Source organism: Ranitomeya imitator, chromosome 2 (assembly GCF_032444005.1).
Source record: "Ranitomeya imitator isolate aRanImi1 chromosome 2, aRanImi1.pri, whole genome shotgun sequence".
NCBI lineage: Eukaryota > Metazoa > Chordata > Amphibia > Anura > Dendrobatidae > Ranitomeya > Ranitomeya imitator.
Genome location: NC_091283.1, coordinates 507,695,131 through 507,722,887, shown reverse-complemented (window position 1 = coordinate 507,722,887; position 27,757 = coordinate 507,695,131). Strand labels below are relative to the sequence as shown.

General features: G+C 43.0%; 1 protein-coding gene across 2 annotated transcripts in view; it reads left to right on the top strand.

Annotated features, from left to right (window-relative positions):
• ERBB2 (erb-b2 receptor tyrosine kinase 2) overlaps nucleotides 1-27,757 on the top strand; it is a 144,895-nt gene that overhangs the window by 37,156 nt on the left and 79,982 nt on the right. The window lies entirely within an intron of this gene.

Genomic DNA, 27,757 nt, shown 5'->3' with positions numbered 1-27,757 from the left:
CCTCGAATTGCTCTGTCATCTTGGTTGTTGTAGATCGGTTCTCTAAGATGGCTCACTTCATCGCTTTGCCTGGTCTGCCTTCCGCTCCTGAGTTGGCTAAGATCTGTTTACACCAAGTCTTCCGTCTTCATGGTTTTCCACATCATATCGTCTCAGACCGTGGAGTACAATTTACCTCACGTTTTTGGAGAGCTCTCTGCAGTCTATTAAAGGTTAACTTGGACTTCTCTTCCGCCTATCACCCTCAGTCCAACGGACAAGTGGAGCGAGTTAATCAAGTCCTGACTACATATCTGCGACATTTCTCCAATGCACACCAAGATGACTGGGTCTCTCTTCTCCCCTGGGCCGAATTCTCATATAACAATCTTCCCAGCGAGTCTTCCTCCAAAACTCCCTTTTTTTGTGGTCTATGGTCAACATCCGAACATTCCTCTTCCTGTTTCTCTTTCCTCGGGGGTACCGGCAGCGGATTGCTTGTCCCGGGAATTCTCTACGATTTGGAATGAGACCAAAGTGGCTCTTGAGAGAGCTAGCCTTAATATGAAAAAGTTTGCTGACAAGAGGCGTTTGGATGCTCCGCCATATTCTCCGGGTGATAAAGTTTGGCTTTCCTCCCGCTATATCAAGCTCAAAATTCCCTCTTGCAAACTGGGTCCCCGCTATATTGGTCCTTTTCCTATCTTGAGTCGCATTAATGATGTCTCTTATAAGTTGAAGCTGCCTGCCTCTCTGCGCATTCCCAATGCCTTCCATGTGTCTCTTCTCAAGCCTGCAGTCTTTAATCGTTTTCACTCCGCTACCTCTCCCTCTCCTCAGCTCTGTACTTCTGATGGAATCTTTAATGTTAAAGACATTCTTGCCAAAAAGGTTGTTAGGGGTAAAACCTTTTTTTTGATTGATTGGGAGGGATTTGGCCCTGAGGAGAGGTCCTGGGAGCCCCGAGAGAACATCAATGCTCCCCTTATCATGAAAAGATTCCTTTCTAGCCTTAAAAAGAGGGGGACTAAGGAGGGGGGGTACTGTTACGACCGCTGCGCATACTTACCCGGCTTCTCCCATCCCTCGGCGCACTCGTGATCCTGTCCAGCGCCGCTCTGCTTCCTCCTTCACTGGCTCACGGCGTCCGGTCTCTCTGCGCATGCGCGGTCGCGTCTCCTCCATCGCAGAGCCTTCTGGGAGGTCGCGACCCGGTGGCTCCGCCCCAACATGGTGGCGCCCATCGGGTATTTCTTCCCGGCGTCTCCCTAGGTAAGACGCCTTTGCTTTGTAGGTGCACTGTCTGCCGTCAGTGTCCCTATGTCCTAGGCTCCCTTATTCCAGTCTCGTTTCCCTGCTTAGTCTTCGCTTTGTTTCAGTGCTGTGTCCTACCCAGTTCCGTCTTCCTGCTGTGTCCCGCCAAGTTCCGTGTACCTGCTGTGTCCTGCCAAGTTCCGTCTTCCTGCTGTGTCCCGCCAAGTTCCGTGTACCTGCTGTGTCCTACCAAGTTCCGTCTTCCTGCTGTGTCCCGCCAAGTTCCGTGTACCTGCTGTGTCCTGCCAAGTTCCGTCTTCCTGCTGTGTCCTGCCAAGTTCCGTCTTCCTGCTGTGTCCCGCCAAGTTCCGTGTACCTGCTGTGTCCTGCCAAGTTCCGTCTTCCAGCTGTGTCCTGCCTAGTACCGTGTTCCTGCTGTTTCCTACCAAGTTCCGTGTTCCTGCTGTCTCCTGCCAAGGTCCGTGTTCCTGCTGTGTCCTTCCAAGTTCCGTGTTCCTGCCGTCTCCTGCCAAGTCCTGTGGTCCTGCCTTGTCCTACATCGTCTGTGTTCCTGTCATTATCAGTTAAGTCCTGTTTTCTACTATTCCCCGCCACTCTAATAGCTCTGTAGTCTCCATCTTATCTTGGGTCGTCCCTTTGGCTCTAGCTGTTGTGTCTCCATTACCCCGAGGTCCTGCTCCTAACACTTCCTGTATAGGGGGTGATTCCATCTGGTCCGCTCGACCCCGGGGGCTCTGGAGTCACGACCCAGAGGGTCCACTCTCGGATTTCTGTCCGAATCACTACACTTCCATTTCACAGACAGCAAATGTTGCAATAATGTTACAATACACCAGAGCTGTGAGAGCTGCAGCAAATGTGTTTGTAAGAAGACAAATTGAATTTCTCCTGTTCTGTGTTAGTTACATGTCTAACACTAGTATTGCCAGATTTTTCCTGAAAAAGACATCAGATCACAATGCATCACTTTATTCAGCTTCCTATGACCTGCATGCCCATAAAGACAGCTTAAAAGGAATCTGTCACCCCATTTTTCGCCTTTAAGCTAAGGCCACCGCCATCAGGGACTAACAGAATGCTGTAGATCAGGGGTGTCAAACTGCATTCCTGGAGGGCTGCAAACAGGTCATGTTTTCTGGATTTCCTTGTACTGCACAGGTGATAATTTAATCACCTACACACATAATGATTGCAGCACCTTGTACAATGCTAAGGAAATCTGGAAAACACGCATGGTTTGCGGCCCTCGAGGAATGCAGTTTGACACCCCTGCTGTAGATAAGCCCCCGATGTAACCTGAAAGATAAGAAAAGCAAGTTAGATTATGCTCACCCAGGGGTGGTCCTGGTTTGGTTCGGGTCCGATGGGCGTTGCGGTCCGAGTCCAGTGCCTCCCATTATCATGCGATGACGTCCTCTTCTTTGATTCCTGTCGCGGCTCCTGCGCTGGCGTACTGATTTGCCCTGTTGAGGGCAGAGCAAAGTACTGCAGTGCGCAGGCGCCAGGAAAGGTCAGAGAGGCCCGGTGCCTGCGCACTGCAGTACTTTACGCTGCCCTCAACAGGGAAAATCAGTACGCCTGCGCAGGAGCTGCGACAGGAAGCAAAGAAGAGGACGTCATCGCATGAAGATATGAGGCACCGGACCCGGACTGCAACGCCCATCGGACCCGAACCGGGACCGCCCCTGGGTGAGTATAAAATCTAACTTGTTTTTCTTATCTTTCAGGATACAACGGGGGCTTATCTACAGTATTACAGAATGCTGTAGATAAGCCCCTGATGGCGGTGGCCTTAGCTTATAGGCGAAAACTGGGGTGACAGATTTCCTTTCAGAGGGTTGATCCTACTGACAGATTCCCTTTAAGTATTTGCAGCATAAGTGCTGCAGTTTACAGTACCAGCAAAATGAATGAGATTTCTGAAATCTTAGGCCCGTGACTTATTTTTCCATAGCAGATTGGAAGCCGTTTCAGATCTGCAACATGTCAATTTTTTTCAGTATTTTTCACTCAATCAAATGAATAAGGAAAAAACACGCCAAAAAAAATAGAAAAAACATAAAAAATGTGTGTATTTTATGCAGCTCTTCTGCCGAAATATGTGGTTTTGGCACAGAAATGTAAACATGTACACATACCCTTCGGTAATAATAAATAATAAATGAACCCTGTTTCTCAGAATATTGCTGCACTATTATACATATGTGACATCTAGAGAAGTCACAATGTAAAAAATATAGCGCATTGCTGTAAAACAGATTCTTATGAGCCCAGCAATGTAGTTTACAGTGAAGGGGTGAGAAGAGTCCGTGCCCGCTCCTCATTCAGGACAAGGCTGCTATTGTGTGCTCCTGTTCCTCCCATCCCTTTCTCTCCCCCCCCCCCCCCCCACAACCTCCTCACCACAATTTCTGTAGTAGAAAAATGCAGCAAGAAATCTAGCAATGCCTTCTGGATCTGAAATGAATTCTGTGGAATGTACGCTACTACAAATTCACTTTTTAGATTTTTTTTTTTTTTTGGAATGAATTGTCTGTCTCATTAATCCAGCCATTGTACTGGGTGTCTTATAGAGATTTAAAAAAAAACATTCATATATGAAAGTATTTAGTATGACATTAAAGCTAAATGATGGCCTAATAGTCCCCACCCACCGTCCTCTATATTTTTGACTGGCGTCCTAACAATCAAAACTCAGATGGTCAGACCCTGATAAAACATCCAACCAAAAGAAAGGCCCATAAGAAATTTGGTGCGTACGGAAAAAGCCATGTTAAAATATACCTTTGTACACATTACTCTAAAGTGTCACTTTAAGTAATTGAATAGTAATACAGAGATTAAGCTGGGTAAATAAGAAAATAATATAGTAAGGCAGCTAAGTAATCGAAATGCAAATCAAAGTAGGACTGTTGTCCCTAAGTGGTGAACTGAAATAAGTACAGTGTACACTTATGTAACACTAGATTGTGGCCCGATTCTAACGCATCGGGTATTCTAGAATATGCATGTCCCCGTAGTATATCGACAATGATGATTCCAGAATTCGCGGCAGACTGTGCCCGTCGCTGATTGGTCGAGGCAACCTTTATGACATCATCGTCGCCATGGCAAACATTATGACATCTACTTCGATACTGTGCCAGTCGCTGAATCAGAAACGTTGGATTTCTACGTCCTTTATGACATCATCGTCGCTGTGCCCGTCGCTGATTGGTCGAGGCAACCTTTATGACATCATCGTCGCCATGGCAACCATTATGACATCTACGTCGATACTGTGCCAGTCGCTGAATCAGAAACGCGGGATATCTACGTCCTTTATGACATCATCGTCGCTGTGCTTGTCGCTGATTGGTCGAGGCCTGGCGGCCTCGACCAATCAGAGACGCGGGATTTCTACGTCGATGCTGTGCCCGTCGCTGATTGGTCGAGGCCTGGTGGCCTCGACCAATCAGAGAGGCGGGATTTCCAGGACAGACAGACAGAAAGACAGACAGACAGAAAGACAGACAGACGGAAAAACCCTTAGACAATTATATATATAGATATTTAGGCCTAGAGATGGAATTATGTGACAACTGATTATTTTAAAAAGTTTTAACATGTTTCAAATGTGGCAAAATGGAGAAATAAAGATGGTAATGCAGGAATTCTGTATCCCCTACAACTATCGCTGTCTTTACAGCTTCATCTGGGGAAAAATGGTAAAACATCAGAAGCACAGACCTAAAGGGTGAAGAACCCATCAGTCATAACTTGAAACATAATTTAGCATAATATATAATTTTAGCATACGGTAATTTAAAATGTTATTATTACCCAAAGTACTCGTAAGAACAAGCAACTTTAAAATTTACCTCCTATTAAAACTTCTCTGTTCTCAAGAACTGATTGATTTTTCATTCTATAGTTTGTAGCTGGTTACCAAGGGTATTGGCCACCTCTGCACTGCAGTCTTCCATAGGTGGCCAGTTTCCTACGCATAGAGTGCACATGCTTGCAAGCTGTTTGCTATACAGCTTGTAAGCGCTGCTCTGGGTGGATCCAGGCAGCTTTAGTGTCACTGCGCTCCTCCAACGCTGTAGAAGCAAAGCTCCCTCTTCTGGTAGCATCAAATGTATTTATTTTAATTATTATTTATATTCCACAGCGCTTTACAGACATTATCAGCACTGTTCCCATTTCGACTCACAAACTAAATTCCCTATCAGTATGTCTTTGGAGTATGGGAAGAAGCTGGAGAACCCAGAGGAAACCCACGCAAACACGGGGAGAACATACAAACTCCTTGCAGATGTAGTCCCTGGTGGGATTTGATTCAGGCCCTTGTTAAGTCGCATAGTTAAGGCTAGCCTACTAGCTCAAGTATGCGACTGTCTCGAACTGTCAATCATCAGGAGAGCACCATTTCCCTGGCGTGCAGTAAGCTGGGAGGCAGGGGAGCAGTACTCGCCTGAAAATAGTATCCTGTATTGTATATGTTACTCTTGTTTCTTATCTGTCACATTCCTTGCTCTCTTTTCCTCCCATCTCTTTCCACCTGTGATGTTATAATTAATGGGTTTTTGATAAAAATTCTAGTTATTGTCTATCAACATGATAGGTGATTGCTGGTGGTCTGACCCCTAAGATCGAGGTTCTGGAATCACAAGAATGGTTCTTCAGCCCCATGAGAATGGCGCAGAGGAGCATATACTCAACAACCACTGCAATCATTCTCCATTTATTGTCTAGGGGTATGCCGGAGAATCGCTGTTCTCGGCTTTCTCCAGGAGTTTCGTTGTCAATGAATGAAGAAGAAGAGGCAAAACATGCCACCTCTGCTTCATTCAAAACAGGACTGCAGAGGCTTCATATTGCCACCGTTGGCGGTCACAGCGGTTGGACCCCCAGCGATCAGCAAGTTATCCCCTATCCCATGGACAGGTGATACCTTCTATTTTTAGAAATAACCCTCTAACTGTGGATCTCATGGCAAGATCTGGAAAGGTACCTCGCTTTAGCAGTCAATAGTGATTGTATTCAGGACTTCAAAAATGTTTATGTTTTTGGACTTCACTCTAGAGTTTACTTCTTATTTCTTCCGGTGGCCTGCATTTTATTTTTAACTGGCCCATTTTAAGACAGCTCAAGTTATGAGTGTTGCTGCATTTCCAATCCTATTTGACATCCGGAAATTCTGCTGGGAAAGCTGGTTTTACTTGTCACTTTTAAACATCTGACGGGAGTCTTTCAGGGGAATATTTTGTTTTTATACGTCTGCTGAAGTTATTGAAGAATCAATTCTTCCTGCGTTGTCTCCTAAGGTTACTCTTAGAAAAGGAGACAGGGCCATCCTAATAACTGGAACTTCATCCTGCCTTTCCCCCATCCATGATGAATATTAGTTTTGATTGGATATGACACCCTCCAGTTACTAGAACCCATTGGAGCCTCTTTGCCTAATACTTTTAAAGTTACACTCAAGCTTTTTTGTTCTTGACCATACAATTTTCTACCTCCAGCATCTACTGTAACCCAGCACATGCACCTTTCCTTTTGCTATAACCCTTCCTTTTCTCCTTCACCAGCCTCTTTACTATTTTCTTGCCTGATCCCTATTTCAACTACTTTCTAGGACTTTTCTTTATATCCTCTTCTCCCTACGTCCACCCACATCCTTTTCTTCTTGTACCTTTCTCCTCCATTTAATCCATGCTTTGCCTACACACTATTAACATCTACTGTTTGTGAAACACCTGTGGTACCTGCCATACCACAGATATGGCACAAGATACTGGCAGATTTGTCAAACGAATAACACCTTCCATTTTTGCTGGAACCTAATGCTATATCATAGGGTCCATTGGGTTCTGTTCTGTTGTCTGTCATTTTGATGTGAAGAATAACCCATTAGATATGATAACCTTTGCCATGTAGGCTCTTAGATTCCAACACAAATGTGAACAGAAATATCTTCTGTTGTCTGAGGGTAGAAATGGACGCTACGGACTCTGCATGTAGAGTGGAAAAAGGATTTACAGTTAAGTAATCACAGTCTACACTCGTCTCCAGCGTAGTTTAGTATTCCATGAAGACATGAAACTTTAGTATCACAATGAAATATGCAGCTTTAAGAAAAAAAATGTAAGTTCAAAAAATGATAAGTTAAAAAACAGATTTTCTTTTTCAAATCATACTTCCTGTGCTTTCAGTTTAAGTAATACCATCTAAACGAGTTTTCAAGGTCCAAAAGGATGGACTTATATTACAACCAGGAAAACCGTGTCGCTATGTCTTTTGCAGAGTAAAGCTGCCCCAGTCAAAGCAGGCCCAAGGTTAGTTTGAGTATGTAATAATACGTGTGACATTTGACCTTCTCCGTTGACTTTTAAAGTGGTTTAAAGAGAGGAAGACAAAGTATCTCAATGGACACAGAATTTTTCTCTGATGCCAAATTTGACCTCTGCCAGAGCATGGTGGACTAGCCATGGGAACCAAGTTGATGGGGCAAGATAAGAGGCAAAGGTCCTTTCTATTAATATCGTAGTCAAGTGACTAGTACTCATTATAGGAGCTGATTAGCATCTCAAATCTCTGGTGCCACCATGGTGCAAAATAAGTATCTAAAGTCTCAAATGTCCTATGAAGACTATTTGCCCATTTATTGGCAACTGTCTAGATCACATGGTGCAAAGCTCTGAGGTTATCAAGAGACAAATTTAATTTATATTCATCTGTCAGTCATTTATTATACAGACTGTCTGGTGTGCACTTTTGGAGTTCAAAGAAGATATGTGGTTATGATTCATTAGTGTTTCTCTGACGAAGGCTTCATCTGAGACTCGTGGCTGATGAGTGAAGAAGTTGACTAATTGTGGAATTAGTCACAGACTTTCTATAGAGTTATTTAGCCATACAGTTAATGTAAAATTCATGGTAATGTCTAGACCTATTACACATCAATGTGTGAGATTGTAACCATTCAGTGCAGAGATATTGCTGTAACTAGCAAAGAATAAAGCAATCAAAATACATAAAAATAAAAATATTTGGTATCGCCGCATTCAGAAATGTGAAGTGTTCGCCGGCATTTCAGGCAGCATAGGTCCAAGTTGCCATTGTCTAATCTATGGTTGGGGCTATCTCAGCTCACTCATTAACCACTAGGGACTGCAGGGTCAGGATCTCTAGTCTGTACCAGAACCGACAGGGTCAGTTGAAGTTTTTAGTGTGTTGCCTATTTTCCCAAGTGAGTTGCTACATTATCATAACAGCAGCTTTCCAAGATTGCCTTGTGCAGGCATGTACTACGGAGGACAGAGAATGAACTTCAATCCAATATTGCAGCCAGCATGCAGCCGGCGGGTAAGGAAAGGGTGAATCAAACACCTGAAAACCCCGCCCCTATGGCTGAAGATTGTTCCCTCCAAATTCAGGTGACAGAGTCCCTTTAAACGTCACTGAACAAGCACATGGACTGACCTCACTCTGCAACTGAACCGTGTCACTCTCACACTGGAAAGAAGCAGTGCTCTGCAACTGAGCTGTGTCACTCGCACACAGAAACGAAAGAGATGCTCTGCAACTGAGCTGTGTCACTCGCACACAAAAATGAAAGCGATGCTCTGCAACTGAGCTGTGTCACTTGCACACAGAAACGGAACAGATTCTCTGCAACTGAGCTGTGTTACTTGCACACAGAAACAAAAGAGATGCTCTGCAACGGAGCTGTGTCACTCGCACACAGAAACGGAACAGAAGCTCAGTGTAATACCCTGACTAGGGTTGTGCTTGGTCTGGATCTCTACTGTACTAACAGCACACATATAGGAACCAGATGCTAAACCAACAGCTAATTGTCCCCACTGACGCTAGCTGCCTGCCTACGTTTACAGTCCCAAGCTAGATAGACACACAACACTTGCAGACAGAGTGGTAGATTCTCCACTCACATAGCCATAAATAAAATGACACTAGCGCACCGGCGTGCGCCTCTGAGAACCTTTTATACACTAGACTCATGTCCAGACGGACAGGACCTTGTCCGTGGACCAATCCAGAGCTGCCACATCACCAGAGCAGCTGACATCCGTCCACAAATGAGAAGACGCCACCTCACGGACATGCTCAGTAAGGTGATTTCTGGACTTAGACTCCAGAGCTTCAGACTTCCGCTGCTTATCGCTGGTTGCTGTGGACTTGGCTGGAGAGCCAGCATTAACCAAATGAACACTGTGAGCCTGAGCAAGATGCTGGGACTGACATTTATGCTGAGCAGCACCTTCAATGGCTGAGTCTGAATGGGAGACTGCAGATGGAGATAAGGCCTGGGATCTTTCCTGTGCAACGGGAAGATCCTGAAGCCTAACAGCTAATGTCAGGCATGTACTTCTGCAGGTGCTTCTCACAAAATTAGAAAATCATAGAAAACTTAATTTAAGTTCTTCAATACAAAAAGTGAAACTCATATTTTATATAGAGTCATTACAAACAGCAATCAAACATTACAATCAATTTCAAGTGTTTATTTATGTTGATGATTATGGCTTGCAGCCAATAAAAACCCAAAAGTCATTATCTCAGTAAATTAGAATACTTTATAACACCAGCTTGAAAAATGATTTTAAAATCCAAAATGTTGGCCTACTGAAATGTATGTTCAGTAAATGAACTGAATACTTGGTTGGGGCTCCTTTTGCATCAATTGCTGCATCAATGCGGCATGGCATGGAGGTGATCAGCCTGTGGCACTGCTGAGGTGTTATGGAAGCCCAGGTTGCCTTGATAGCAGCCTTCAGCTCGACTGCATTGTTGAGTCTGGTGTCTTTCATCTTCCTCTTGACAATACCCCATAGATTCTCTATGGGGTTAAGGTCAGACGAGTTTGCTGGCCAATCAAGCACAGTGATAATGTTGTTTTTAAACCAGGTATTGGTACTTTTGGCAGTGTGGGCAGGTGCCAAGTCCTGCTGGAGAATTAAATTTCCATCTCCAAAAAGCTTGTCGGCACAGGGAAGCATGAAGTGCTCTAACATTTCCTGGTAGACTGCTGCGCTGCCTTTGGTCTTGATAAAACACAGTGGACCTACACCAGCAGATGACATGGCTCCCCAAACCATCACTGATTGTGGAAACTTCACACTAGACCACAAGCAGCTTGGATTGTGGCCTCTCCACGCTTCCTCCAGACTCTGGGACCTTGATTTCCAAATGAAATGCAAAATTTACTTTCATTTGAAAACAACACCTTGGACCACTGAGCAACAGTCCAGTTCTTTTTCTACTTGGCCCAGGTAAGATGCTTCTGGCATCGTCTATTGGTCATGAGTGGCTTGATACAAGGAAGGCGGCACTTGTAGCCCATGTCCTGGATACATCTGTGTGTGGTAGCTCTTGAAGCAATGATTCCAGCAGCAGTTCACTCCTTGTGAATCTTCCCCAAATTTTTGAATGGCCTTTTCTTAACAATCCTTTCAAGGCTGCGGTTATCCCAGTTGCTTGTCCACCTTTTTTTCTACCACACTTTTTCCTTCCACTCAACTCTCCATTAATATGCTTGGATACAGCACTCTGAACAGCCAGCTTCTTTAGCAATGACCTTTTGTGGTTTACCCTCCTTGTGGAGTGTGTCAATGACTGCCTTCTGGACATCTGTCAAGTCAGCAGTCTTCTCCATGATTGTGGATCCTACTGAAACAGACTAAGGGACCTTTTTAAATGCTTAGAAAACCTTTACAGGTGTTTTTTTTGTTAATCTAATTTACTGATATAATGACTTTTGGGTTTTCATTGGCTGTAAACCATAATCATGAACATTAACAGAAATAAACACTTGAAATAGATCACTCTCTTTGTAATGACTCTATATAATATGTGAGTTTCACTTTTTGATGATATTCTAATTTTGTGAGAAGCACCTGTATAATGGGGCCCATATGATGCTCCATGTATAATGGGCCCATAAGATGCTCCATATATAATGGGCCCCGTATGATGCTCCAGTATATTATGGGCCCCATATATTGCACCAAACTTAAAAAAACAAAAGCAAATATAAAATACTCATCTCTCCTTGCTGGCCGCTGCTCTGCTCTAGACTCCTCAGCGTCGTTGTCTTCCTTGCACTGTGATTGTTCAGAGCAGAGGGCGCACACTAGTGACATCATTGCACCCTTTGACCTGAAATGTCACAGTCAGAAGACGTCGTAGCGGAGGAGCAGGGAGAGAAGAGAATTTTGTGTGAAGCACCTGTATTTTTTTCTGTATTCCTAGACAATACCTTTTGCAAGTACCATAGCCTATATATAAATCTATAGCTCCATAACTCCTTTGTAATTGCAGAAATCTTTACAATAGGTTAGTCTACATTCCAATTACATGGAGCAGAACTTGCGTGTACACAGCTTAAGTTACATTCCAACTAGTTAACCAACCTTTGATCGACTCTGTGACACTTGTTTTTACTGCATATCATTACCTGAAAGACACGAGAAAGTGCCATTTGTGGGATCTTATTGTTCTCTGTCTGGCAAGAGTACACACTGTATCCACCAAAACAGACTGACAGTTTCTGGTGCATTTTACAATAAAGGTCATGCACAAGTATTTTCACATTGAATATTAGTAGGCGTGCACTACCATTATAGGTTTAGAAATTCTTATATTTAAAGTGGGACTGAAACTGATACTCTGATGTCAGAACTAAACAATAATACAGAGATGATCTCTACTAGTCAGGTGCTGCAGTTCACTTTTGCATGTATTTGATTATATTGTAACTCCATGTAGACGCGAAACACTCTTTGGGTGTGTTCTCCTTGATTGATGAGGTTGTTTATATGCCACTGTGCATCTTATATACAACATCTTTTTCCATGTATTGCATTTTTAGTACATTTACCATATTGGACTAATTACTGTATATACTCGTGTACAAGCTGAGGCGCCTACGATAATGTTGCCACGAAAAACTGGGAAAACGTATTGACTCGAGTGTAAGCCTGGTATGAATTGTGCCCTCATCCCTTTCCTGGTATGCATGGCTCCTCATCACTATCCTGATATGCATGGTTCCTCATCCCCATCCTTGTCTCCATGGCTCCTTATCCCCATCCTTGTCTACATGGCTCTTCATCCTTATCCTTGTATGCATGGCTTTTCATCCCTATCCTTGTATGCATGGCCCCCATGAGAAAAGCATTTAAAAACCCAAAACATCCTACTTACCTTCCCTGCACTCCCTCGCTGCATCTTGTTCCAGTGCCAGCAGCTGCAGAGGCCAGGCAATCACGTATCCCCGCTCATTAAGGTAATGAATATACACTCCACTCCTATGAGAGTGGAGAGAGGTGAATATTCATAACTCTTAAGTAGTGCGCAACCATGATCGCCGGCAGCTGCTGGAAGCCGGCGGCTGCTGCTGACACTGCGCGCTATAAGAAAAATTTATATTCACTGCCAGTGCAGTGAATATTCATTTCTTTTTAGTGGCGGGCACAGGCTTTAGCCACAGCCGCCAGCTCCTTCCTCCTTTGACCCGCTGCTCCCGCTCCTCCACCATCTTATAGGACAATGACTCGAGTATAAGCCGAGGGGGAAGTTTTCAGCAAAAAACAAATGTGCTGAAAAACTCGGCATATAGTAAATACGGTATTCCATGGAAATATCGGTCCTCAATAGAGATGAGCGAACTCAAACTGTAAAGTTTGGGGTTCTCCTGGGAGTCCAGGCAAGGGAGCGAGAGATTTTCCAGCTCCAAGATTGGGGTCCCTGTTGATTTCTATGGGGTTCAGGTTCAAGTTTGGGTAGAGTTCTGGTACCTGAACTGAACTTTGGACTAAAGTTCGGTTGAACCTGGCGAACCAGAACATCCACAGGTCCGCTCATCCCTAGTTTTCAATACTGAGACTATATACTGTGTGTATTTTTCATGTTCTTTATCTGATTGATTTATGCACTTGCTTTTGAGCAGATGATGACAATAATCATCTATCTTTAGTACTTTTAATGATTTAAAAGGGGTATTCCTATCTCCAAGATCCTATCTCTATATGTAGTAGGTGTAGTAGTAATAATAATAATAATAATAGCAAATACATACAATTAGAAATGTAGTACAGTTCTTCTGATAAGCTATGTCGCTTACCCCATGTGCAGAGCATTGTAGAAGCTTAGGTATCCATGGTAATTACAATTACCCCTTTAACTTTGCATGTGTAATCATTTCTAGTCATTATATAATACAACTTAATATATTTTCTCATTATACTGAGCCTTGAACTTATGCTATGTAGGTTTTTTTCTATTACCATAAATGACGGGTATGGCTTAAAAGAACATAGTCAATTAGATCCATTATAGAAAGAAATATTCAGGGTCCATTATTAACAGAACGGTACATTCACACCTATGAGAAAAAAATCCATTGTGGATTATATTGTGGATTTTTATAGCTGTTTTTCTGTGAATTTTACCCTGTGCATTACAATGGATAAAATCCCAGGAAGGAATTTACATTCTGCGGATTTATAATGTAGCAGAATATATGACAATTCCCCTTTGGTCCCATACTAAGTCCTGTGTCTTCTGTCATGGTGCCCCCCAACCTCCAAGAAAAAGGTATATTGTGAAGTGTTCCAGTGACTTCTGCAGATTCATCCAGGCCTGTCTTTTCATCCATGCTGCGTAGGCCTGATCTCAGAAGGCCGTTGCTAGGAGACCCCTCCACAGACATGCAGGAAATGTCTGCTCGGAGCAGCTGCATTAAGCCCCCCACTCCTACTAACATGTACTCAATGCCTTGAGGGGCTTAAACTCCACAAGAGGGTGTGGGAAGGTTATAGATCCCTGTGGGAGACCGATGTGGAGGTCACACGTCTATTTCTGATCTTTTACGTTTTCAAAGGAACTAAAGTATTGTTTAATTCCTATTATGCCATCCCACCTAAAAATAAATGAAGCAATGTTCTATGGCTGTAAAATATTCATCTATGTAGAAAAGGTGACTGCATGCTAAAAAATACTTTTTGGTTCCCTTGTCTACACAATATATTATTAAAATTCACTAGAAATATAGAATAGGTGGCTGCTACCCACAGGCAAGTTTGGCCAACAGAACCATTTGTTGTGAAAGTGGACACTGGGCAGACCAAACCAACTGCAAGTAGAGAGTATAGTAGTCTTTTCAACGGGTATAATATCATATTCATCCTCTAGAGGTACAGTACAGACCAAAAGTTTGGACACACCTTCTCATTTAAAGATTTTTCTGTATTTTCATGACTAAGAAAATTGTACATTTTCAACAGGACAATGACCCCAAACACATCTCCAGGCTGTGTAAGGGCTATTTGACCAAGAAGGAGAGTGATGAGGTGCTATGCCAGATGACCTGGCCTCCACAGTCACCAGACCTGAACCCAATCGAGATGGTTTGGGGTGAGCTGGAGCGCAGTGAAGGCAAAAGGGCCAACAAGCATCTCTGGGAACTCCTTCAAGATTTTTGGAAGACCATTCCTGGTGACTACCTCTTGAAGCTCATCAAGAGAATGCCAAGAGTGTGCAAAGCAGTCATCAAAGCAAAAGGTGGCTACTTTGAAGAACCTAGAATATAAGACATATTTTCAGTTGTTTCACACTTTTTAGTATATAATTCCACATGTGTTAATTCATAGTTTTGATGCCTTCAGTGTGAATGTACAATTTTCATAGTCATGAAAATACAGAAAAACCTTTAAATGAGAAGGTGTGTCCAAACTTTTGGTCTGTACTGTAGATCAATTCACAGGACTGCGGTCCAGCATCCAGATGAGTGCTATCTGGCGGCTGGATGGGAGGCCTGCAAATCACCTACTATCTGGTGTACCCGGCGCAGCTTTTGAATAACCAGGGCTGGTGCCGTCATCTGTGCCTCATGCACCTCATGCATGATTCTTTCATGCTAGAGAATCGGATGACAGTAAACTGACACTCTGATCAGAGTTTGATTCCGAGAGAATCGATCTGATTCTCGGAAGTGAGAATCATCGCTCGTGTGATCGAGCCCTATAGCTGCCTCTTGGTTCACTTTATATCTAGGGGAATTAAGGATTGGATTTTAATTGTCCTACACTTTTGTTCTTGGGCAGATAAGTACCTTTGGTAGTGGCTTTCTTTTGTCTACCAAATGTTAACCCATGCACGTTTACAAAAGTCAAGCCTGCATGTGAATGGAGCTCGAGGATATGGCTCTCAACTAAAGCTATTTTATGTGTATGGTCAACCTTCGTTTGTCAAGGGGCATCTTTTGCAAGGTCTTGCCACCCAGTAGCAAATGGGATGAGACCGGTTTAACTCCCTCCTCACCCCTCTTCAAGAGTTTCATAGCAGCATGTATAATCTAAAAACCGTAATATCCAGTAAATGGAAAAATAGTATCATAGTTTTCAGTTAACGGTGCAATCAATCCCTCCTAGGGCAGTAGCCAAAAAAGTCCTCGAAGTATACAGGAGAGCAAAAATAGCAGATTTCTGCATGCTAATGTCACTTCTTGTCTGCTGTCATTGTACGTTTTACATTTAACAACAACATGATTTCAGGGTGGCCGCTGGTTGTTGTGGATCCAGGGCGTGGACCCCGCCAGCTTACTACTGTTGGGCAGTGCTGTGTGTGGCGCCATTGCTGGCACTCTCTCCCCGTACGTACAATCATCTGCACCTAGAAGGAAGTGAGTAAACCTGCCATTGAATTAGGGAGTGGCTCAGCCTTTTAAACTTGTAAACCGGTTTTACCAATATAATGTGACAGGTAACGCAGACTCTCAATTATAACCATGAGCTCACACACGTCCTAATTTCCTGATGCTGCCGCCAGCTCCCTGACAACATTACAATAGGAGAAAGTACATTCTGGTTCAGACGTTGATATCATTTTGCTATTTCAACACTATTGTATAATGAATTTGAATTCCATAACGGTAATGTCCTATTGTATATCAATTAAAGTATCGTAAGCCATATTGGGTTACACTTGTATTAGAGAGTTTTTCATGTTTTCAAGCATTTGGCCAAGTTCACACATAGGTTTTTCGACGTTCTAAAAGGGTGAGTTTCTCATTCATCTTCTTGAATGATTGTGGCCCAGAAATTACAGTTCTGTGAGAGGTTGTCATAGGATCATATAAAGCACCACTCCAGCGAAATTTCAGTGCTACAATAGTATTACTACTGTACCATAAGTTCCCTGACCCTAGCATCTTCAGCTCGTCCCGGTGACGCTCCAGTCCTGCGCCGCCATGTTGTGACCGCAACTTCTGACTGACCGTAAGTCGGAGGTAATGGTCTCAAGCCCTCAATATAAGTGTATGAGAGCCTCATTCAGGCTTCCTTCTGCTCTCGTAGACTTACATTGAGTTGTGACATTCGGATTATCCAGGAAACAGTGCAGCGATCCGGAAGGTCACAACCAGCAGAAGACCTACCGGAGCGGCAGTGATAAAAGATGAAGACAATAGCTGGTAAGTATAAGTCTAGGGGCAGGGAACTTAGATTAGTAGCACCACCTCAGCACTGCAATAAATAAACCCGCTGGAGTGGTGCTTTAAATGTTATAACCCTTATTTAATCTACGTGATACTATGCAGAAAGCTAAGCTTGTGATAATCGGCGCACAATTAAACTTTTAGAATGAGGATTGTAGAATAGAGTGACGTAGGGTAAGAGGAATCTTGTTTTGCACCCTCCAAATATTTGTTCACTCATGAGTGGAAAAAGCTGGTTAAAAATTGAAAGAGACCCAGGCGAATAAGAGGTGTGACCAGGGCCCACAGGTGGAATTTACTCCAGGGGCCCACCCTACTTCTACTGTACATGTTCATATTTAAGCCATATGTAAGTGAGAATGTTATCAGACAATACGATGGGCAGCAGAACAGTTGTATCTGCTGCACTACATCAAAGTTCCCTTAAATGGGTTATGCTAAGTTTGGAAGTTATCTCTTATTAACTCCCCAATCCCTGGAGGTGCGATCCCTTGAGATGCGCATGTCCAACCCATGCTTTATTCAGACCCTCGAGGCTCTTTAGAGCCCTGGTCATATGAAATTCAATCCCGAAGAGGAAATGAGGAGGGTAACATAGGGTACGGTCCCAGTGAACAGCAGGAGTCCAGTAAGTGAGTTTTTCATTAGTATTATTTTTTATTTCAGACCACGGTTCACTCTTTAAAAGGGATGTAAACATTTTGAACTGAACACTAAAACGCAGTGGAAATGTATACATAAGTGGTCACCTGCTGTATCATCAATGAGTCCCTGTCAGCCCTGATTGGATGGTGTCTGTCTATGTTGCCCCCAACTAGTAACACCCCGATGTCAGAGTATTCATACATTTCTAGAAGGAATAACAGAACAGCACGCAGAGCTCTAAGAAAGGATGGATTTACTAAAACAAGCATAATTAGGAGCCAACAGGTCTTTATTAACTACCGTAATTGAGCCTTAGGAGACCAGAAAAACACTTTTGTTTTCTTTGTGAGTGAAGTAATTGGTAAAATGATTTTTAAAAAGTTTTTAATGAATCTTCTGTAGAAATTTGCAAATCCTATAAAGCGCTGGACGTCTTTTAAATTTCTCGAGGTAGAACAACTACCGCTCTGATTTTACTGGGATCGATGCTCAGACCTTCTGGGGAGGTGATATATTCCAGAAATTGAGTCCTGGTTTGTTCAAATTCAAATTTCTCTAGTTTGATATAGAGATGATTCTCCTGTAGACGTTCCAAGACTAACTGGACATGCCAGCAATGCTCCTCCAAAGACTTTGAAAATATAAGAAAGTCATTGAGGTAAACAACAACAAATCGATCCAAGAAAAACATTAATGAAGTGCTGAAAGGTGGCAGGGGTGTTGCTAAGCCCAAAAGGCATAACAAGATATTCAAAATGTCCGTACCTAGTTCTAAAGGCAGTTTTCCACTCATCTCCTGGGCAAATTCGAATGAGATATAAGCCCCTCCTAGATCTAGTTTCGATCTCGGGTAAAAATCTTGGCAGAACGCAGTCTCTCCAGCAACTTAGAATTAAGGAGCATGGGTAGCGATTTTTAACAGTAATTTTATTTATTTCTCTGTAATCAATACATTGGCGGCATTGTGGAGTCCTTCTCTTCTACAAAAAAACAAGGGTGCTCCAGCTGGTGAATAATAATAATAATAATCTTTATTTTTATATCGCGCTAACATATTCCGCAGCCCTTTACAGTAGAAGATTGAATGAAGCCTTTCTCTAAATTTTCATCTAGATATTCTTTTAGCACTTTCAATTCTAGCTCAGAAAGATTGCAAATTCGCCTAAACGGAATGGATGCAATTCAATGGAACAGTTGTAAGAACAATGAAGAGGCAGTTTATCGGCTTTCTTCTTACTGCAGACCTCATTGAACTGCTGGTACTGAGGTGGTAGTTTATCATAATTCTGATGAGTAATCTCGGATACTTGAATTTGTTTGAAAACAGATAAATTAGCATGGTAATTGTTCTTACAGTACTCAGAGGGAAAGGTAATGGTCCTCAATGCCCAGTTAATAGACAGGTTGTGGATTGAAAATCAGGGAATTCCTAGAATAACTGGAAATTTTGGAAAGGAAATAAGATGAAAACTAATCGCTTCATGATGATTTAGTTCAATACAGAATTCAAGCTCAATTGTCTTGTGAGTAACAGGTCCACAAGATAAAATTGATCCATCCTTAGTTTCCATATCGATTGGCATGGATTTAGTTTTACTTGCAATGTTAATATCAATTGCAAATTGTAAGTTCATGAAATTCCCTCCAGCTCCAGAATCTACCATGGCAGAGCATTGTATTTTTTGGCTCCCAATTATGACCTTTATTGGAAAGAAAAAATGAGAAGATGGAGATTGCTCTTTGACCCTATCCTGCATTACAGATGAGATTGTCTGCATAACCAGATCTAGCCGTTCAGAAAGATCTAAATTGCTTGCAGTTTTGACATTTGCGAAGTATATTGTTCTTTTATTAGGACAGTTAAAGGGAACCTGTCACCCCTCCTGGCGTTTTTAACTAAAAGAGCCAGCTTGTGCAGCACTAATGCTGCATTCTGACAAGGTGGCTCTTTTATTTGGGGTCCCTGCCAACGCTGCAATATTCGTTTTTTTAATTTGCCCGCCATACCTGTAGTCTACCCGGGGGGCATGTCTTTTCCCCCCGGACACGAATGCCTCCCAGCCATCACTCGTCCCCCGGGCGCCGCCTCCTCTGCAGTCTTAAGCGTCCCCGGCGCCTGCGCTGTAAGTTCCCAATATGTGATGTGAGTCGAAGGGCAGCGCAAACTGTGCATGCCCGAAAAAGGACGTTAATGAAGGCACAGGAGGTGGCTCACGGAGGGGCCGAGTTATGGCTGGGAGGCGTTTGTGTCCGAGGGAAAAGACGTTCCCCCCGAACAGACTACAGGTATGGCGGGCAAATTAAAAAAACGAATATTGCAGCGTTGGAAGGGACCCCAAATAAAAGAGCCACCTTGACAGAATGCAGCATTAGTGCTGCACATGGTGGCTCTTTTAGTTAAAAACGCCAGGGGGAAGTGACAGGTTCCCTTTAATGGCAGAATGTCCAGAGCCCCCACAATAGAGGCATACATTTTCTGTACTTGGCATCTCCTTCTCTACTGCAGAGAGAAGTTTTAGGATTAGCATAGGTTCAGGCATATATTCAATTTCCTGTTATTTTTTTAATGCTGATTGAGTAACAGAGTAGTTAGCGTTGTTTTCAAATAATTGCTGTCTTTCCTTTCTTCGTTCAGTGATCAATTCAGATGCACAATTGAATAAAGTCCTCTAAATTATCAGGGGTCTCAACCCTTGCACGTTCATCCTTTATTAACTCTGATAATCCTGGTCGAAATTGACTCCTCTGGGCAGCTTATTTCCAGGTGGTGTCTGCCACCCAGCAGTGGAATTCAGAAGTATGAGCTGCAGAGCACTGCCCTTGACGTAGGTTATGCAACTTGGTCTCAGCTGTGGCACAACAATTTGGGTCATCAAACACTTGATCCATAACTATGATGAAGCAAACTAAGTCATTAAGGACATCACAATTCTTTTCCACATAATGTGTGGTCCATGTAAGAGCCTCAACAGGCAAGAGATTAATGATGAACAGAACCTTTTTCCTCTGACTGTTAAACGGAGAAGCTTGCATCTGAAAATAGATACGACATTGAGCACCATTTGACTTTTTGAAAGTAAAATTTGCTGGAATAATTCGGGGACTCCATTTTGCGTTTGGGGAGTCCTTGATGTGCTTAAGTAGTGGAAATCCCCTCAGGGAACTTATCTAGATGTATGTTGAGCCTTGAACCTTGAAACCCCAGGTGCTTCACTAAAGTTTATAACATTGAAAATAAAAAAAATCTAATTTTTCCCACAAAATGTTTTTTAGCTCCAAATTTTGCATTTTCATAAGGGTAACAAGAAAAATTGCACCGTAACATTTGTTGTGCAATCTCTCCTGAGTACGCCGATACCCAACATGTGGAGGAAAACTACTGTTTGGGTGCACAACAGTGTTTTTGGAAGGGGGTGCGCCATTTGACTTGAGCCTTGAAAATAAAAAAAATCTAATTTTTCCCACAAAATTATTATTTTTTAGTTCCAAATTTTGTATTTTCACAAGGGTAACAGAAGAAAATAGATGTCATGCAATATCTCTTGAGTTCACCAATACCCCATATGTGGTCGAAAACTACTTTTGAGGCACAGTGCCAAGCTCAGAATGGAAGGAGCACCATATTACAGTGCAGACTTTGTTGCCCTGTTTGAGTCACATTGGCAGAGCCCCTGAGGTGCCACTACAGCAGAACCCCCATAAGTGACCCCATTTTGCAAACTACACCTTTCAATGAACTCACCTAGGGTTGCAGTGATCATATTGACACATCAAGGGTGCCACAGAATTTTATACCATTGGGCAGTGAAGAAAAAAGAATTTACATTTTTACCTCCAAATTTGTGATAGCCCCAAATCTTACATTTTCATACTGGGAAATGGGTAAAAATGGCACCAACATTTGTCCCTCAATTTCTGTTGAATGTAGAAATACCCTACATATGGCTGTACAGTACTGCTTAGGCACTATTTGCCTCCTGGAGTCAGATTTTCCTAGAATAGTTTGTGGACTCCATATACAAAGCCCCTAAGTGCTAGAAGAGCAGAATCCTACTTCAAGTGACCCCATTTTGGAAATTATACCCCTTTGGGAATTTATCTACAGGTACAGTATAATGATAATGACTCCATGGGGGTTTTCCAGAAATAAACAGTAGTGGATGTTGTTGAATGAAAATTGCAAACTGCCATTGTAGTGAGCAGTATGTTGAAGTGACCAGTATGTTGTAGTGACCAGTATCTTATAGTGACCAGTACATTATGCCCAGCTCCTGCTTCTGGAGACACGCACCCGCAAATTAGGCAGGCAAGTCCCGGGAGCAACGCTACCCCTGCCACACCGCGCCGGTGCGCCCCGTAGTTCCAGCGCTTCAGCTCTTGCGAGTACCTCGCCTCTCTCCAGCGCTCTTCCCTCACACCTCCGGACCCCCAGGCGCTCTTTTCTCCCGGACCCTATCTGATGCCGGCACCCTTGTGGGCCCATACATAGTCAGTGTGTTTTCCAGTATTCTCAAACGGTTTCTGATGAAGGTCTTGTGATTAGACCGAAAACGTTTAAATTTGAACAGGATGCACCTAATAAACGAATTGTTCACTTCTTATCATGAAATTTGAACAGGATGCACCTAATAAACGAATTGTTCACTTCTTATCATGAAATTTGAACAGGATGGACCTAATAAACGAATTGTTCACTTCTTATCATGAAAATATTCTCCTGAGTGCCAAGTAATTTATTGCTTACAGTTTACGGGTTGGATACCTAACTTGTGCACCACCAAGAAGCCCTGAGTGCCGTGTTTCCTATTGCTACAGTATCTTATAGTGACCAGTACATTATGCCCAGCTCCTGCTTCTGGAGACACGCACCCGCAAATTAGGCAGGCTCTCATCGTTATAGAAATGCCGGACATGTGGGTGCTAAATGTGGTTTTGACACACTGGGGCTCAGGAGTTGAGGGGGGGCATTTGGATTTGGGAGCCCAGAATTTGCTGAATTTCTTTTGAGGGGCGAGGAGCCATTTTGCTTTTCCAGAGCCTTTGTGCTACCAGTATTGTGGAGACCCCCTATATTTCCGCTAATAGATGGCAGACCTGAGTGGGGATTTGCTTTTTTGTGTGCATTTAGTTGAAACATTTATTGGGAACATTTTACATTACTTGTAGGATCACATTTATCTGGCGCTCAACGCTGAGCACTTCCTTTGGGGTTTGCATCTAAATCTCCGAGTGACGTGACAGATGAAACCCCCTAGGGATCGATTCACACTAATGAGGCAGCAGAGTTACTCTGGACTACTTCTGGCTTCTGTTCAGCGTTGTCCTTCTTTTCAGAAGTGCACAAAACTGTGGTCGACCACGTTTTTATACTCACCCAAAAAGACAGACACCGCCGGATCACAGGTCAGAGATTTACGCTGCAGAAACGCTTAAAAAACGCTTACAAAACGCATCCCATTATTTTAATGGCATTCCGCAATTGTTGTGCCCATGCTGCTTTTTTTCGCAGTGAAAACGCATCGTGGAAAAAAATGCAGCATGTTCATTAATTTTGCGGAATCGTGGCGATTTTGCTGCTCTATAATTGTATTGGGACGCATGGAAAAAAATGCATGAAAAACGCAAGAAAAATGTGACAAATACGCGATAACAATGCTAGAAAAAAGCAAGCGGATTTCCTGTTCAAGGGAGTCCGGTTTTGATGAGGAAAATTTTGCTTACATTCTGCAATGTGGGCACATAGCCTAAAAGACCCTTTTTATTGCAACAACTAGTTTTTCATCCCTATATTTAGACAGCTATAATTTTTCCATGTTTCGGTCAACAGAGTCATGTGACAGCTTCTTTTTTTGCGGGATGAGTTAATATTTTTATTGGTACCATTTTCTGACACTTGACATTTTTTGATTACTTTCTATTTTGATTTTTGGGAGGTGGAATGAACAAAATTGTTCAGTAATTGTTTTGTTTTTCATACCATTCCACGTGTGGTAAAATTGATAAGGCAATTTTATTCTTCGGGTCAGTATGATTACAGTGATACCCCACTTATATTTGTTTTATGTTTTGTCGCGTTTACACAATAAAAACTTTTTTATGGAAAAAATAATTATTTTTGCATCACTTTATTCTGAGAGCTATAACTTTTTTATTTTTCCGCTGACAGAGCTGTATGGTGGCTTGTTTTTTTGCGGGACAAGATTACTATTTCAGTCATACGATTTTTGTTTAGCTATGTCTTTTTGACCTTGTTTTATTGTACTTTTTGTTTGGCGGTATGATGATAATGCATAGTTTTTTTTATTTATTTTTTACGTTTTTCACTGTAGGGATTAACTAGTGGGACAGTTTTATAGAGCGGGTTGTTTCGGATGCGGCAATACCAAATATGTGTAATTTGTTGTTTTTTTTTTTACGTAAATAAATGTACCATATATATTACTCGAGAATAAGCTGACCCCCCTAATTTTGCAACAAAAAATTGGGAAAACTTATTGACTCGAGTATAAGCCTAGGGTGGAAAATGCAGCAGCTACCGGTAAATGTCAAAAATAAAAATCGATACCAATAAAAGTAAAATTAATTGAGACATCAGTAGGTTAAGTGTTTTTGAATATCCATATTGAATCAGGAGCCCCATATAATGCTCCATGCAGTTCTTTATGGTCCCATAGATGCCCCATATAATGCTCCATGCAGTTTTTTATGGCCCCATAGATGCCCCATATAATGCTCCATGCAGTTCTTTATAGCCCTATAGATGCCCCATATAATTCTCCATACAGTTCTTTATGGTCCCATAGATGCCCCATATAATGCTCCATGCAGTTCTTTATGGCCCCCATAGATGCCCCATATAATGCTCCATGCAGTTCATTATGGCCCCATAGATGCCCCATATAATGCTCCATGCAGTTCTTTATGGCCCCATAGATGCACCATATAATGCTCCATGCAGTTCATTATGGCCCCATAGATGCTCCATATAACAATGTGCCACATATAATGCTGCTGCTGCTGCACTAAAAAAATATAAATTACATACTCACCTCTCGTCGCTGCCCGCTGCTCCTCAGCGTCCTGTCTCTCCGCAGTAACTGTTCAGGCAGAGGGCAGCGCGCACACTAATATGTCATCGCGCCCTCTGACCTGAACAGTCACTGCAGAGGACGCGGAAGACAGAGCGTCGGTGGAACGCGGAAAGGTGAATATGAAATACTCACCTGCTCCCGGCGCTCTTGACGCGGTCCCTGCATGTCCCACGGTCTCCGGGTGTGGCAGCTTCTTCCTGTAGTGAGCGGTCACATGGTACCGCTCATTACAGTAATGAATATGCGGTTCCACCCCTATGGGAGTGGAGTCCATATTCATTCCTTTAATGAGCGGTACCAGTGACCGCTGAACAGGGGAAGAAGCTGCCGCGCCCGAAGACCGTGGGACATGCGGGGACCGCGTCAGGAGCGCCTGGAGCAGGTGAGTATTTGACAGTCGTCGCTCCCCCTCACCCGCTGACCATGACTCGAGTATAAGCCGAGAGGGGCACTTTCAGCCCATTTTTTTGGGCTGAAAATCTCGGCTTATACTCGAGTATATACGGTATTTATTGGAATAATAGTATTTTCTTTTTTTTTCTTTGCAGATTTAAAAAAAATATTTTTAGACTTTTCAATAACTTTTTTATTTTTTTTATTTTTCTACAGTGTCCCACTATGGGACAGCACCCTTTTACTGACAGATCGCTGATCTGATACTCTGCAATGCTTCTGCACTGCAGGGCATCAGAGCAGTGTCTGACAGGCAAGGCAGGATTCGTGTCAGCTCCTGGTTCCTGCTTTTAGCAGGCGCTTACAAGCCACCTTCCCTGCAGGACCCTGAAGGTCCCCGTGGCCTTCTTGCAGTCAAGGGTCACCATGGAGATCAACAGCACAATGCAATCACATGGCGTTGTGCTGATGGGAGCAGACAGGGAGCTCACTCACTGTGTGATGCTCCTCGATGTCACTGTCAATATTGACAGCGACCTAAGAGGGGTTAAACGTCCGTGATTGGTGTTAGCATCGATTGTGGGCATTGCTGCAGAGTGTCAGCTCTCACATAGAGCTGACACCCGTTCAGCGTGAGCCCGCGCAATCATGGCACCGTGCATATACAGAAAAATAAAGTATTTCGTCAGCCACCAATGGTGCAAGTTCTCCCACTTAAAAAGATGAGAGATGCCTGTAATTGACATCATAGGTAGACCACAACTATGAGAGGCAAAATGAGAAAACAAATCCAGAAATTCACCTTGTCTGATTTGGCAAGATATATTTTGCAAATTATGGTGGAAAATAAGTATTTGGTCACCTAAAAACATGCAAGATTTCTGGCTCTCACAGACCTGTAACTTCTTCTTTAAGAGGCTCCTCTGTCCTCCACTCATTACCTTTAGTAATGGCATCTGTTAGAACTTGTAATCAGTATAAAAGACACCTGTCCACAACCTCAAACAGTCCCACTCCAAACTCCACTATGGTGAATACCAACGAACTGTCGAAGGACACCAGAAACAAAATTGTAGCCCTGCACCAGGCTGGGAAGACTGAATCTGCAATTCATAAGCAGCTTGGTATGATGAAATCAACTGTTGGAGCAATAATAAGAAAATGGAAGACATACAAGACCACTGATAATCTCCCTCAATCTGTGGCTCCACGCAAGATCTCACCCCTTGGGGTCAAAATGGTCAAAAGAATGGTGAGCAAAAATCCCAGAATAACACGGGACCTAGTGACTCACCTACATAGAGCTGGGACCACCGTAACAAAGGCTACCATCAGTAACACACTACACCACCAGGAACTCAGATCCTGCAGTGCCAGATGTGTCCCCCTGTTTAAGCCAGTACATGTCCAGGCCCGTCTGAAGCTTGCTAGAGAGCATTTGGATTATCCAGAAGAGTATTGGGAGAATGTGATATGGTCTGATGAAACCAAAGTAGAACTGTTTGGTAGAAGCAAAACTCGTTGTGTTTGCAGCAGACAGAATGCTGAGCTGCATCCAAAGAACACCATACCTACTGTGAAGCATGGGGGTGGCAACATCATGCTTTGGGGCTGTTTTTTTTCAAAGGGACCAGGACGACTGATCCGTGTACATGAAAGAATGAATGGGGCCATGTATCATGAGATTTTGAGTACAAACCTCCTTCCATCAGTAAGGGCATTGAAGATGAAACGTGGATGGGTCTTTCAGCATGATAATGATCCCAAGCACACCGCCAGGGCAATGAAGGAGTGGCTTTGTAAGAAGCATATGAAGGTCCTGGAGTGGCCTAGCCAGTCTCCAGATCTCAACCCCATATAAAGAGAGTTGAAAGTCTGTGTTGCCCAGCGACAGACCTAAAAAATCACTGCTCTAGAGGACATCAAACATCACTGCTCTAGAGGACATCTGCATGGAGAAATGGGCCAACATACCACCAACAGTGTGTGCCAACCTTGTGAAGACTTACAGAAAACGTTTGACCACAGTCATTGCCAACAAAGGATATATAACAAAATATTGAGATGAACTTTTGTTAATGACCAAATACTTATTTTCCATCATAATTTGCAAAATAAATCTTGCCAAATCAGACAAGGTGATTTTCTGGATTTGTTTTCTCATTTTGACTCTCATAGTTGTGGTCTACCTATGATGTCAATTACAGGCCTCTCTCATATTTTTAAGTGGAAGAACTTGCACAATTGGTGGCTGACTAAATACTTTTACTCCCCCAATGTACTGCGGATTGCGAGAATGCACCTCCCGCAGCACCATATATATACGGCACATGTCGGGAAAGGATTAAAGGGAGTTTCCCCATGAACAAAAGTTATTATTATTCCAAGATCTAGTGAATAAAATTAAGTTCCACAATAGGAAGTGATTAAAAAAATGTTCCTGTGCTGAGATCTTATAAACATGCCCCTGCTGTGTGCTGTGTAATGGCCGTGTGTGACCGTACAGGAACATGATCTGATCGTACCACAGCTCATGGGCAGGGGGGAGAAAAAGAGAATATAGACAGGACAGCACGGGATCGAAGCTAGTTCTTTATGTGACGTTAAACATTTATCTGCCTGTTTTTAAACAAAGTTTTACTTCACAGAATCAGCTGTGATCTTATGCTGTCCCACTGTCTGTATACTCTTGTACGTCCTCCCCTAACAATCGTTCGCTAGGCCAGTTCGGGCCTGGGTGTGACATATACACACTGTGGTGCCTAGTAGCATACAAGTCAAGGACCCATGTAGGAAAAATAGAGTTTATAGTGCCCCCTGTTTTGCTTTAGCATCATATGCAAAACATAGTGTAAATGCCTCAAATTATGAG